The sequence below is a fragment of the Anastrepha obliqua genome, chromosome 4, assembly GCF_027943255.1.
Source record: "Anastrepha obliqua isolate idAnaObli1 chromosome 4, idAnaObli1_1.0, whole genome shotgun sequence".
In the NCBI taxonomy this organism is placed as follows: Eukaryota; Metazoa; Arthropoda; class Insecta; order Diptera; family Tephritidae; genus Anastrepha; species Anastrepha obliqua.
Window position 1 is genome coordinate 26,552,574 of NC_072895.1, and position 16,253 is coordinate 26,568,826.

Genomic DNA, 16,253 nt, shown 5'->3' on the forward strand with positions numbered 1-16,253 from the left:
ATCAACAGCTACTTCACAGTCCCGCAGATAGAAAAAGTGAAGGGCAAACAATTTCTGTGAACGGTGTGTCTTAACGGTTCATGCTGAATGATTACTGGGTTCCTCTAACCTCAATTTTTGTTTCTCGTGTTGGAACACTCTTCATATGGATATATGTGAAGCGTCATTTCAATTTGTCAATTCATTCTTTGTTTACAAGCCATTTAGTATCGACGTGTCGTACTATTTTCTACAATGGAAAAACATCAAACATCGCGCAGTGATTGGATTCTTATTTCTGGGAGACTTAAAAGCTAAGGAAAAATGAAATTTATGAACGAATGTTGAAGGTGTTTAAGAACTTTTTCGGCTTTAATTAGTACAGTAGAAAGATGGGTTCCCGAATTTAAGCGTGGTCGTACAAGCCTTGAAGGCGATCCACGTCAAGGACGTTCAAAAATAGCAACAGCAACAACACCAGAAATCGTAGAAAAATACAGGATTTCGTACTGGGAAATAGTCGAGTGACTAAAGGAGATTTATTAGAAGATCAAGGCATCTCCTTGGGCAGTGTAAGCAATATTTGACTGAAGTATTGAGTTTCAGAAAGCTGTGTGGACAATGGGAGCCGCATTCGCTAACAATGGAACAAAAACACATTCGAATGCGACTTTCTCAGTAACATTTAGAGAGTTTATAATAGATAAAGTGGATTTCATGCGTCGATTCATGAGACGTAGGGATGAGACGTGGTCTATCACCGTGATTCTAAATCAAAACAAGAGGCCAAAGAGTGGTGTGAACCTCGTTCTTTGGTTGCGTAACGAGTTTGTGTCCAGAAATTGGCAATCGACCAAGAATGAGTTAGCATCAGTTTTTTAGAATGAGAGAGGAATTTTGTTTGTGGATTACTTGCAAACTGGATGCTGAAGAGCCTTCCATTCGAGCTCATGAAGCGCAGCTTTGACGACTTGTGCAACATGGGGCCTGACGTTGTCGTCAAGGAGTATGGTTTGACAGTGTCGAGCAGGTCTTTTCAGTCGAATAGCCTCATTCACGTGATATAGCTAAGTAATGTAGAGCTCCTTGTTGACCGTGGCTTTCTTTTCGAGCATTTACCAGTGCACCATGCCCTCCCAGACCAACCAAACACATATCATGATCTCCTTTGGATGAAGATCCGGTTTGACACTCGACTTTGACATATCTGCTGGAGCCACTCACTCCTTTCTTTGCTTCATATTAATTTATAGGCACCATTTCTCATCTCACGTGACTCGGTACAAAAAGCGCTGTTTATGACTGCGTGTTGCTCTATGACGGGGGAGATGCTGAGAAGCAATTTGAAGGCGACTTTCTTTGTTTTGCTTCGTTGAGCTCGTGAAGCACCCAGGCTCCCAATTTTTCGGTAAATCTCATTGAATGAAGATGATTGAGAACCATTTTGTGATCGTAGCTCGTTTTTTTCCGCCAATTCTCGACTGGTTTGGCGACCGTTCTCCTTTAAAAGTGATTTGAGATGATCTTCATGAAACTTAGAAGACATTTCGTTGCGGGTCATGTCATCGACGTCTAAGCTGCCATTTTTGAACCTTGCAAACCATAACCACGCTGTAGACTCGCCTATGACACCTTCTCCATACACATCGCAAATGTCCGGGGCAGCTTCGACAGCTTTGTGACCTGGATGAAATGCGAAGAGGAGCAGGTGTCGAAGGTGATTTTTGTCTCCCTTTTATTCCAGGCCTCAAAACTAATAAAAAATGAAATAATGCAAAAATGCAATTAACAGAGTTTTGTAGAGCAGAAAGAGTTAGGTTAGGTTAGGTTGGAATGGTTGCGCAAGGAATGGGCACACAAACGGATTCGTTCTTTGTGATGAGGCGAAAGAGTTCTATCGCATGAATACTTACCCTTTGCCAAACAGCAAACAAATCGTTGTAAAATAAAATAAAATATAAAAACGCTATGAACTTCTTCCCCAACCCAAAAGTTTCGAACTATCGAAAAAAGAATGTAGCACACGATTTCCTTATCTGAAATAGAAAAATCAAGCGAACTTGCGCTAGTTTCACTAGCCGTGGCCCAGTTCGCCACTTGTGGAATTTTTCATAGGGTACAAAGTATTCCTCTCCGTATCTGGCCGTCATCATCATCGAAATTACGTTATTAGGTGCGTAATTCGTTACGCAGTTGCTCAGGGCGAAATTGAATTTGTGTAAAATGCCAATTTTCTGCAAACACGGCGCTCATTCTGTACATTTTGCCATACGACTGCAAGCGGATTTGTACTAATTTGGCGAACAATCGACCAGGTCCAAAAACAAGAAGGCGGAGGTCAAATATTGCGCATTGATAAGCATCAGAATGGCAGGCAACCGCTACTGCAACGAGCCTATCGAATCGACACGACGACGATCAGCAATAGATCGGCAATTTCCTGCCGCAACCTACACTGGGCCACAAAAGTGCGCCAAATGCTGCAACAGGGGAAGAACAAGCATAGACCAGTGCATGCGTGTGTGTGTGTGTGGCTATAAAATATGCATACATTGTTCATTTCCACATTCCGCCTTGCCATCCTGCGCACCGACAAGACGATCAGACAGGCAGCCTGTTAGTGCATTGAAAATCGCTCTAACTGGATCACTTTGATCAATAATATGATGCACAAAAAAACAACAACAACCAGAGCACAACAAACTTCCAACCAAAACAAAACTGTTTCGCAATACCGTTTTACAAGCTTGTAGATGCATTTGGGCGTCCGCTGGAAATTTGCCGGACTGTGAACCCGTTCAAGCCTTGCCGCGAGGTGGGTACAAAGTGGAGCATTACCGTAATATGTGTGCACTATGTAAGTGAGGCGGAGCAAACGCACAGTTATATAGCGATGGCGATGACGATCGCGAACGATCAGCGCCACGACATTGACGACAACAACAGCAATGCTGCCGCGTCGCGCATTTGACATGTAATTTCAGAATTCAGTTATTCAAATATGTGCTTCGAAATGGACTGCGAGTGTATAAGGACGTGTGCGCCGCGATTGTGTAAGTACAACCCACGGTGTGGTATTGGCAGTGGCGGTGGGCGCGATATCAATTCAACAAACCGATTAACCAACATACCAACCGATCGATGCACCAGCTTGGTGATAGCCGTTTTGTTGCAGTCTCGCGTACTTGAGCTCATATATACGAGGGCGGTTCAATAAGTGCCCGTGTTTGACGTCATTTGATGGGCATTCCTGAGGGAAGTTGCTATTAGCATCGTGTGCTGCTATCTATCAAACGACGGCAAAACAAATTGCAGACTGAGTGATAGGTTAGTTTGGATTTGGCAGCTATTCGAGACAGACGTTTCGCTAAGATGGAAAAAGAGTAGCATCGTTCGATAATTCACTTTATGTTTTTGGATGGGGAAATATGCGAGGAGGTAAAAGCAAAATTTGATGCTACGCATGGGGACGCATAGCCATCTATGACCAGAGTTAGATATTCGTTCAACGAATTTAAACGTGGGCGAACACCCGATTTTGATGAGGAACGGCCAGGACGTCTGGCAGACAGACGGAGTTACCGTGGAAATCATTAAAAAAAAGTATTGCTGGCTACTACTTTTTCCCATCCTCCTGGTAGATCTCGTATACCGTCGCGGTAAAACTGTTCATCTTTTGAGACTATCCAATGAGCCAATTTTTGATGTCTTCATATGAATGGAACTGCTGGTTAGCTAGACCATGTGCCATCGATCGGAACAGGTGATAATCGGACGGCGCAATGTTTGGAGAATATGGCGGGTGGAGTAGGATTTCCCATTTCAGTGTTTCTAGGTAGGTTTTAACGGGTTTGACAATGTGAGGCCGAGCGTTGTCATGCTATAGAATCACTTTTTCATGCCTCTCCGCGTATTGCGGCCGCTTCTCGCGCAGTGCTCGGCTCAGTCGCATCAATTGAAGTCGATACCGATTTCCAGTGATGGTTTCGCTTGGTTTTAACGGTTCATAATAAATAACACCAACTTGGTCCCACCAAATACATAGCATAACCTTCGCAGCGTGAATATTCGGCCGAAGCGACGACGTAGAAGCATGACCAGGCAGTCCCCATGACTTTCTTTTCCTTGGATTGTTGTAATGAATCCATTTTTCATTACCCGTCACAATGCGATGAAGAAAACCCTTCCTTTTTTGCCGCTGGAGCAGTTGTCCACAGGCGAAAAAACGACGTTCAACATCCCTTGGTTTTAACTCATAAGGAACCCAAGTCCCCTGTTTCTGAATCGTTCCCAAAGCATGCAATCGCTTGGAAATGGATGGATGGGTAGCTCCTAATGCTGAAGCAAGCTCTTCTTGCGTTTGACACAGATCCTCATTGAGCAATGCCTCCAATATAGCGTCTTCGAAGGTTTTTGGCCTTCCTTCAGGCGGACGGTCGTCAACATTAAACTCACCGTCTTTGAAGCGACGGAACCAATCCCGGCACGTTGTTCCACTTAAAGCAGCACCTCCATAAACTTTTTGTAGCTCACGATGCGCTTCAGCCGCCGTTTTTTTCGAATGAAAGAAGAAAATCAACACTTCCTGCAAATGCCGCTTATTCGGCACAAAATCAGACATTTTCACAAAACCAAAAGTAGGTGATACCAAAACAAAATCACTAGAGAAACAGTTTGTTTACCATATGTCTATGCATGGTTTATGACGTTGAGGTTATGTTAGAATCGCCTAGCACACACTACTGGCGGCATCTATTGACAAACAGCGGGAACTTAGTTGGGCACCTAATATTTTACATGAAAAGTTGGCGATGAAAAAATTGTCGGTCCGATGGCTGCCGCGATTGCTCCCAGAGGACAAAAAGCGGTTGCGGCTGTTAACTTCGAAGCAGTCTTTGGAGTAATTTAAGCGAGATTCGAAGGAATTTTTGCATCGAGTTGTTACCGTTGATGAAACCTTTCTTTCGGCGAATCTGCTTCAAAGAAGGCGAAGACATTTCCACCGGCCGGAAAGGTCATGACGACGATTTTTTGTGATGCGAACGGCGTCATCCTCATGGATTTTTCAGAAAAAGTGAGTGAGTTACTGGACCGCTTTCATAAAAAATTGAGGGAGGCACGGCGGCATTTGGTGAAAAGAAGGTGCGGTTTCTCCACTATAACGCGCCAACACATTCAACCGTAGCTGCCGCCGCCAAACTGCATGAATTGCGTTATGAATTGCTCCTGCACCCCCCCATTCACGCGTTCTGGCTCCCTGCGACTTTTTCTTGTTCACTAACATGAAGAAATGGGAAAAAATTTAGTTAAAACGAGGAAGTCATCGCCTAGACGGAGGAGAAGTGTGTCATTCTAAAAGTTTCTAAAACAAATTTCTTTTTTTTTTTTTAAATGGTGTCTTCATTTCTAACACGCGTACTTATTGCATCCCCCTCATACGTACCTACACACATACGTACATATGTATTTGTGTATTTATGTATTCGAATATTCAGTGGCAACTGGCATTGGCGCAGCGTACCACTGACACATGTCCACCTGAGCGTGCTGTTGGACAGCTGTGGCAGCAGCAAATGCCAGGTGAACTGGCAGCCCAGACGCCTGTGGCCCCAGCAACAACGGTAACGGCGACAAAGTCAACTAGTCAGCTATCCAGCCAGCCAGCTAGCCAGGCAACTCTGTCGGTCGAACGCTGGCAACATTTAGCGGCAAGCAATTCGCGTACTGGTATTGATGAAAGATTTGGTTGAGCCTGCTTGTGGTCCGTTGGCATTCGAATACTCGCTGCTCTTCTGCAAAAACTGCGCTATTCGGCATATTAAGAGCATTTGTTGTAGCGCTGCTATTGCTTTTGTTGTTGCTATTGCTGTAAAATATGCAGTTTTTGTGCCGCCATGTTTAACGTCACTTTTGCGTAGCGAATGTATGTTGAGTAGCTGCTAATCAGGATTGGTATCTTCATATTTGTTCCTCCTCCTCTATTCAAGCACGCTGTATGTATGTATGTGTGTTTGTGTGTGTGTATATGGGCGCCTGCGTATATGTGATGTAGATTAAAAGTCAGCGCGTGCATTTGTTATTTATTATATCTATTATACTGACTTGCAAACAAAACAAAAAAAAGAGGAAAAAAAATCCTGCTCGTTCATTGGCATTGAACGGTCGTTTGACCATTTCCTTGTGGCATATTGTCGGTACCTGCAAAGACTTCGAAATGTTTATTTTAATAAATATACGAAGGCAGTAAGTCAGCATAAAAATGCAAATGCTATGTCAGCCATTATTTGGATCAAATTCATGCAAGGCAGCAGCCCCGTGAAGTTGTAGGTATGTTTGTGTGTCCTTTGGTATCTTCCACCCATCGATGAATGCTGTCAGACAGTGTTTGCAAACTGCCTGCTGGCGTTTTCTCGAATGCTTAGTAATGTGTGCAAAAATGTCCAAGTCTGTCAAGTGTACAGATTCTTGAAGATGGATCAGACAGCAGAATTAAGTAATAAATTAAGCGAACATAAACCAAAAATTTAATAATTTTTTCTGTATCTATAATTGAAGGCACGGGGATATTCAATTTGTATATGGGATGACGTCAGTAGATCGCATCTCTTGATGTTCTACTAACTTTCTTGTCTCCATACCCCTTGACTCCATACCATCAGGAGTCGTACTTGAAAAGAGGTGCAGTGTGGCGCTGCCAGATGCTCAATTGAGGTCAAACTCTGAAAATAAGCCCGGCAAACAATTTTTTCACAGTTTCACGGACCGAGCACGGTTCGGGCTCTAGTGATCCAGTGGCATAAAACTACTCCTTGTAGACAAAGACGACAATATCTTCTCGCCCTGAGTGTTTCGGCTTCGGTTGGTTGGTTGACTACAGTATTTCCTCGGATGGTAATTGGTTTGTTGAAAAATTATTCCAAACGAGTAGTGAATTGAGTAATAACGTCTGGATTATTCATACAGTTAGTAACAGAAGTAAGTATACACCGTATACGTTTTCAATTTTCTCCCAATCGATTCCTTCAAACAACCTAAGTTATAACAAAATTGTGTTTTATTTACATGAATGAAATACAAAAATCATATTTAATCCAAATAAAGACAAAATTTTAAAAAGGAACAAAATTATAGCTTTTTATTTAAACTTTATAAAAATTCATGTCCCAAAAGTAAGTATACAGTTCATCCTATTATTAAATTGGGAAATCAAAGACATAATTAAATTAAATCCTAGTATTTGGTAGGATAACCATTAGACTTTACAATCGCTGTAAGTTGTGATGGCGTTGATTTCACCAAGTTTTCAGTTACAGCTGGTGGTATTTTATTCCATTCCTCTTGAAGGACGTTTTTCAGTTGTTCCTTATTTCTAGTCGGATGTTTACGTATTTGCCGCTTTAAATGTTCCCTTAAGGGGTTAGGGGTAGTCAGAGGCCCGAAAAAATGATGATTTTCACGAATTTTTTTTTGCTACTTAATTAATTTAATATATTTAACAAAAATAAAAACATAGCATAAAAACATCATTTTTTAACTTGACTTCACCAAAATTTCAAAAAAAAAAATTAATAATTGCAAAAGTTATCGCTGTTTGTGTGAAGCCCGTTTCTCCAGAAGTCCCTTGCGGTGAACATCACAAGTCCTTGCAGATTCATCTAAAACCAATCGGACAAGAAAAATTAGTTTTATTAATAGATAATCTTGTGCCTGATCGAAGCTTTTTTTTTTTTTTCAAAATGAACAAAATGGCGGCCTCAGAAAATTTTTTCCAGATTTTAGAGCAAAAAACCAACAGTTAATTGTTAAAAAAAAATCGAAATTTTTGAAAAAAAAAAAATCCTTCGATCAGGCACAAGTTTTTTATGTTTTTCAAAAGCTGTATAAATTTTATTGAAATCTACGTAGCGGTTTTTAAGTTACAGTGTTCACCAGTTTGAAAAACATAGTTTTGAGAAAAACGCATTTAAAGTTTTGCTATCGGCTCCGGAGCGGCCGAGCGCCCTTTGTTAATTGTTGAATAACTTGAAAAGTATTTGTCGGATTCACTTTAAATTTTTACACAATATTTTTAAAACATTATACTTTAAGAAAATGCAAAAAAAAAAAAATAAATTTTTTGAAAATTCTGACTACCCCTAACCCCTTAAATGTTCGGTTGAGTTGGTATCCGAGGACTGTGGCAGGGTTTTCAGCTGTTTTCGCATATTGTATAACATCCACTCTCGTACAATGTTGGATATGTGTTTGAGGTCATTATCCTGCTGGAAGATAAACGTTCATCCAAGGCCCAATTTCGTAGCGCTTTCTTTTAAATTATTTTTCAAAATATTTAAATAGCCATATAGGTTCATAATATTTTCAATAATTACCAAGTTTCCAACCCCGTTCGCAGCCATACATACCCAAACCATCACAGAGCCCACTCCATGCTTCACACTGCCGGTCATATTGTTTGGATCCAATTCCACGTTAACTTTTCTCCAAACTTTTTCACGACCATCAGATCCACAGATACTGAACTTACACTCATAAGAAAATATGACTTGGTTCCAAAACGTTTTGGTCATATTTTTCATGATCTTTTGCGAATGAAATTCGTTTACTCCGATTGACACTACTCACGAAGGGCTTTTTCCTAACATTGCGCCCATGATAACTAGCATTATGCAAAACCCAGCGAATAGTTTGGGTGCTAAATTGTTTTCCAGTCTCATTGTCAACTTCAGATTTCAATTTCGGGGCACTTATTTTGGGGTTTGTCCTGATTTTCCGTACGACTAAGCCTTTTTCTCTGGGACTTAAGAGCGGCGGACGCCCACAACAATCTTTATTAGTGGTGCTTCCCGCACTTTTATATTTATCCACAATCTTTTGAACTGTAGCAAAACTCCTATCTATCAAACGATATTTTATAATCAGTTTTTTAAATCATCAGAAAGCTCTTTTCCTCTTGGTGCCATTACTAAAAATGTCGCAAAACTTAATACAAAACGTACTTCTCTAAATTTTTATACTCACTTTAATTATTTCCTTTTAATAGTTTTAACTTGTTTAATCAATACGTAAAAATAAATGTTATGGTAACTGAACAATCGTTTACTGTGTACTAACTTTTGTGACTTAAATTTCGCTGTCATCCACAAAGCAAAGTGTGGATAACGCTACCTAACATTTACAGCAAAATTAAGGCGCATATGAAAGCTTATCCCAGTACCCAATTACCATGTGAAAAATATTTTGATTACATATTAAGAAAAGCGTTAGCGTAGCTTCTTTATGTTACTAACTGTATGATTTTCGATGTTCGTATTGCATAACACATGGGCTGAAAAGTCCTGGGCCTAACAGGGAAAGCACATTTTTTTGTTAAAAATTAACTTTATTTATCAACGTAATTGCCATTAAGAACACTTTTGTAGAACGGTTATCTTTTGGCTCAAAATAGGGCTCTGTTTCAGCGATAACCTCTTCATTCGAGCGAAATTTCTTACCGGCGAGCATTTTTTTAGGTCTGCGAACAGTCAATAGTCACGGGGAGCCCAATCTGGTGATTACGGTGGATGTGGGAGCAATTCGATGTTCAATTTATATCGTTTTGCCATTGTGACTTGTGACTAGGTGCGTTGTCTTGATGAAGCAAAAACAGTGAGCAAACGCGACAGCCACTTTGAACAGAGCTTTTTCATAGTCAATATTTCTCATAGCAATATAAAGTCAACTCGTCCTTTTGATATATTTACAATGTCAGTTACATGTCAGCAACATCACTTTTCGATCATTCAATATGATTTGTAGATTTTTCTGATGTTTTTTGGTGCTACCGTCTCATTTGGACGTCCACTGCGTTGCGCATCATCGATGTTTTTTGTAGTTTCTGATGGAGCGGAGTCCCCATAACAGTTTTCAAGCCATTGCTTCGCTTCGACAGTATTATTTCCATCAAGAAGCAGTGTAAAATTAAAACACGAAATTCTCTTTGATCCATTGTTTTGAAAGTAACAAAAGGAGCGTCACTCTTGGCACAATAACCCACGAACTACTGAGTAGAATATCGAGAAATTTTAACAGCTGTATTTTTAAGGTTAGTACTGACTGAAATATAGGCGAATGCTAGTGTCATCTATAGGGGTTTCCAAGACCACAGAGGTGTTATTTTGATATTCAAAGAAAAATGCTATTTTTGAATATAAATGATCGGATGTTTATTTCATTATAAAGAAGAAGGTATGCCGCTAATAGTTGAAAATTACATCAGGCAAATAACCACCATAACCGCTTACAGAACAATATCCTTTTCATGAAATTTTCCATAACCGAATTGCAAAGTGGCCGCCCTATGTCCCCGTGAGCCTCACGAATTCCATCTTTGAGGTCTTGAATCGACTCTCTTTCACGTGGTCCCAAAGAAAAAAGTCACCAGGTGTTAAATCACAAGATCTCGGTAGCCAATTGTGATCACCTCTTCGTGAGATAACACGGTCCGGAAACTCGTAAAAGATCGATGGTTTCGTTGCTTGTGTGGCACGTAGCGCCGTCATGTTGAAAATAAACGTTGTCCAGATCAATACCATCCAATTCCGGCCATAAAAAATCGTTAATCATCTCTCGATAGCGCAATCCATTCATCAATAACACCTCTTTTTGGAAAGCCCTTTATGTGTTAGGCCAGAAACTTTTCAGCCCAAGTGTTTCATACACCCAACGCACAGAGAACGCCCTCATTATGTTGATCACCCTCTTACATGCTTCTTACAAGTGACTTCGATTCACCTCAAACTCACTCGAAATAGTACAAAATTATCAAAGCAACACTTTTTTCGGTATCCAAGCAGATGCTGATCATCATATGCAGATTTTAGGAGATTTCAGATATGCGGAGTGACCGAATCTGTTCTTAAATGGAAACGAATTCGTTGTTAAATCGCCTTGCATAGACGAGCGCTTGACGTGCTTTGTAAGCCGGAAAAAAAGTTTGCACGATCTGTTTTGCAATCGAGCAATAAAACAAAAGAAGAAAAATGCAAACTATTCCATTTTTTTGCTTAACTTAACATTTTTGCTTTAAATCGAAAAAAATCAACAACAATTCCACCCCATCACGCGAGCCAGTTAAGCGTTGAACCACAGATTAGGCATCGGAATAATCTGAGATTAAAGCGAGGCAAGTGGACATCACAAAAATCGAAACAATTACAAACATTCACATACACACACACACACACGTATAAATAACTGCAATGCAAACAAAAGCCTTCAAGGAGAAGTCAGCAAATGGAAGCTGTCAAAACAGATGCAATGTTTCTGATGGGGATACCAACAATGCGAATTAAAAAAATAAAATCATCAGAAATAGCAGCAATAAAATAGGTGGAAATGTTGTTGTTCTCTTTTGGAAAAGCGTCGTTGCACCACAAATCGCTGATACAGTTGTAAAATGATTGTTGTTGTATTGGAGTTAATCCGACGTGCACTAGCAATGAAGTGTTTACTTTCTTTATTGTTGTTGTTGTTGTTGGCGTTGTTCCTATTACGCTTATTGCAACGTACCGGTGCCGTTGTCGTTACCGTTGCAATTGTTTACACTTTTATTGACGACACATTAAACGGTAGCAACAATGCTGAAACAAGTGGCAGAAAAAATAAGACTAAGTAGAAGAAGAAGAAAAAGAAAAAGAAGAAGAGAGGAGCATGAGGTGCGAAGAGAGGAGGAAATGCGCTACCGTTGGCATCCGAGCGGTTTCGACAAGAAACCATATAATAAAAACAAAAGCAACAACAATGCGTGTATAAAAAAACAACAACAACATCAAACACCTATAAAAATAACAACAACACACATAATGCTAAAAACAACAACAACAATGCATATAGCAAAACCACAACAACAAACACCTATAACAAAACAACAACACCAACACACATAATAATAAAAAACAACAACAACAATACATATATCAAAAACAACAACAACAACAACAACAACAACACATAATAATAAAACAACAACAACACACATAATAATAAAACAACAACAACAACAATGCATATATCAAAACAACAACAACAAACACCTATAACAAAACAACAACAACAACACATATAATAATAAAACAACAACAACAACCTATATATATCAAACACAATAACAGCACATATTATAATAAAAACAACAACAACGACACCATCCTATAACAAAAACAACAACAATAGCAAAAACAGCGACAATGTTGCAACAATATGCACATCGGCGCGCTAACAGTGTCAGCAACAATTATTGCAAATTGTATTGTCTCTATTTTCAATTGTTTCGCCATCGCAAGTATTGTCGATATTTTTATTGAGCTGCTTTTGCTTTTGCTTTTGTTTTTTCAACAACCAATGCGCGCTGCATTCGTCTCCAGCGAATGGTGTTGGCAACATTGCTTCTGCTTCTTTGAAAGCCGCATTTGCCTTTCATACGTCTGCAAGTTTTTGTTATTGCCAATTTTGTTCCTGTTATTTTTATTGCGCTGTTGATGCGATTTTGCTGCGTCGTCAACTCCGTTGTTTGTGGCGAAAACTATTAATAATAAATATATAAGCAATAACAACCATAACAACAAGAGTGAATGTTGTAGAATCATTAGAAAATGTTGCCGCAATGTGCTCATTTCTTAATGGCATCGTAAAAAAAAAACAAAATAAGAAAAAACAATAGCAAGAATATTCGGTGGAAAAAAATCGAACGCGAAAGCAAGATGTATAAGCGAGTTCTCCGACTTGTGGCAACATTTGGTGGTAAGAAATTGCGAAAAAGTGGACAGTTTTGAATATCTTAATATTTGAGAAAGTTGCTCATTATTTTTTAGTATGACACGATCAGGGGATTTCGCACAAATGCGCATTCGTATGTCCGTAGAGAGATGTGAATGCACAAACTATAATTTTTTATTATTACTTTTGAACTGGTTTTCCTGATTCTCAGCCATTGCGATAATTCAGTATAATATACCACTTTTTTCAATTTCAAACGTTTATTAACAAAAAATGTTTACAAATTTAATCTTCAAAATAATAGCCATCGCTAGCGACACATTTTTTCCATCTCTCAGGCAATTTGTGGATGCCGCCCCAAAAAAAAATGGCCTTCTTTGGCCGCAAACCAATCATCGAGCCATTTTTTGGCTTCTTCGTGAGAATTGAAGCGCTGCTCGGAAAGTGCGTGGCCCATCGATGCAAACAAATTATAATCGGAAGGCGCCAAGTCTGATGAGTAAGACGCATGCACCAGCGGTTCCCAATCGTACGTCACCACCAATTCCCGGGTCGCTCTTGTCCGATGTGGCGGTGCATTGTCACATTGCCAGTTTATGCGGCACCCATCTTCCGCCCTTTAGAATCATGCCCATATCTTTCAAACGTTTGGAAATGGTTTTTTGGGTCACTCCCAACTGCTCTGCCATCATTTCTTGCCTTTGATCATCATCTTCATCCAACAGTGCTTGCAATTCGGCGTCCTCAAACTTTTTCGGTGGCCGGGCAGGGTCCTCGTTCTCCACGCTAAAATCACCACTTCGGAACTTTTCAAACCACCTGAAGCACTGTGCTCTACTTAGAGCATGTCCACCATAAGCTTCTATAAGCATTTGATTAGCTTGAGAAGCGTTTTTCTTCAATTGATAACAGAAAATCAACGATGCCCGCAAATCGTAGTTTGAAGGCACGAAATTCGGCATTTTTAAGAGCGACAAAAATGCATTGTTGTATGAAACGTAACAAACAATGAACAGAATATTGTTGACAGATGGCGGACGAAAAAAAACAAGACATTTGGGAAGGTTTAAAAATACTCCTAGCGACATCTATGGATTAATAACTGAAAGTCTCATTTCATAGGTATATACCTGGTACTAATATACGAAAGACGTTCAATGTATTTTCGGTGTCATTATGAAAAACAACTCGAATTAAATGAAATATAGTTTTATTATATTTATTTTTCCATATAGTAGCCCATAATCTCAATAATCTGGTTGCATATTTTCATTAATTTTCCAATGCCCTTTAAAAACTATCTTTCCTCCGTGTCCGAAAAATATGCGCTTATTGCAGTCTTAAGCTCTTCATAGTCAGCAGATTTTTTTTCACAAAAGTCTTTCTTCAAATTTGGTAACAAGAAGTAATCACTAGACGCCAAGTCTAGACTATAACTTCTGCTCAAATATAAACGAGACGTTATCAATAAAACAGTCCGCGGATGACATATGACAAAAATAAATTTTTTGTTTTTTGGTAGGACTGTTATAAACTTACGTGGCAAATTTCAGCGTGATATGTCACATAGTTTGTTTTCTGTGCTACTGTAAACAAGTCAAGCTCGAGGCATTAGTACATGTGATTAATGTGATTCGTTGTACGTAAATGTGCAAAAACTTAATACAAAATGCTCTAGATATACTTTCTAGGTGGGCCGAAAAGTGTGGTGTAGGAGTCAACCCAGGCAAAACACAACTCATATTGTTCACTAGGGAACACAGAATCCCTCAGCTAAGTCCAACAATGCTCAAGGGGGAAGCTCTTGTGATTTCAGAAAAAACCAAGTACTTGGGACTAAACATAGATAGGAAATCGACTTGGAAGTCAAACACCTTAGAAAGAGTCAGGAAAGCGAAACTAGCTTTATATGCCTGTAAGAGAGCTTTAGGTAAGAGCTGGAGAACTAAACCTAAGGTTGCTCATTGGCTTTATAATGCTGTCGTCAGACCCGTTCTTCTGTATGGAAATGTTGTCTGGTGGTGCGCTATTCTAATTTATTGAATAAGGTGCAAAGATCAGAGATCAGCGGAATTAGCAACATGTGGCGTCATGGAAACCACGCCATCCATGGCTTTGGATATCATATTACATCTGCCACCACTAGATTTCTTCTGCAAATACCCTGCGGCCTGTTCCGATTTTAAGGCTCAGAGCGAGCTCACAATGGAAGACTGTAACGCATGGGCATTCAACCATGTGAGGCTCCTATATGGATATACCCAGTGATTGTGATTATTACCCTCCCATTCTCTGCTTCGAAAGGAAATTCTTAATGAAAATCCCTTCTTGACTGGAATGGCTTGTAGAAGATCCAACACCCAACACACCCATTAAGATAAGTATAAGTATAAGTATAAGTATAAGTATAAGTATAAGTATAAGTATAAGTATAAGTATAAGTATAAGTATAAGTATAAGTATAAGTATAAGTATAAGTATAAGTATAAGTATAAGTATAAGTATAAGTATAAGTATAAGTATAAGTATAAGTATAAGTATGAGTATAAGTATAAGTATAAGAAATTATTTTCACTGTGGCCACAATCTTTCCGGCAGATGGAGTGACTTAAATTTTTTTAGAAGCGTCTGCACTCTTCTTTTGCCTCTGCATAGACTCTTGCTTACTTTCAATGCCCTAACACTAAACCCAAGTTTCATCTTCAGACAACAAAACAATCGAAAATTCTCGTTGAAGCTCTTCAATACTCCTTCAATAATAATTTTCTTCATCTTTGCCGTGTCCGTTATTACGATATTCTTTCAGCGAAGATCAGCCCTGCCTCCTTTTCTAACAACGTCTCTTCAAATTACTTGCAGATGAATAAAATATTACCCATTTAGCAATTAACTCAGCTGCATGATTACACAGTCGGTGAATATTTCATCACCACCGCAGGCAAGCCTTTGCCGTCCCATACCAATCACATTTTAACGGTTACTACTTTAAACTAGCTGACCCGTAAGCCTGTCCATGCATGCGCAACACTACGCCAATCAGAAAAATTGAGTTGTCCTGTGGGTGAAAAAGTTGTAAATATCCTTCCAGCTCCATTACAATGCGCCACGGTCCGAAATTATGGCAAACATTTATTAATTTCAGATATTTGCATGTACATTCCCGCCCCACTGCAGTAAATGGAACCGCCCATGCGCATGCGCCCACTCATGATGTCATGTGGCATGCGACGTGTGGCATGTGGCATGCTGATAGCCATGTGGTATATAGAAGGCGCAAGCTGGTCAATAGGCAGCAAGTGGCATGTGGGAAGTGGTGGCCTATGTTTAGCGCATCGGCCGACTCTTGGCATGGATTAAGGAGGCGGAGTGGCGCCTTTGGGAACATTTGTTTTGCCTTTAATTGTTGCCAGCGGCCTGTGGACACGATAATCGAATTGAGTAGAAATTTTGGACTAGAAAACCAAATACTTAGCGGTAGCCATGACGGCAATAGTTTTATTGGTGTTGGCATTAGGTGCTTG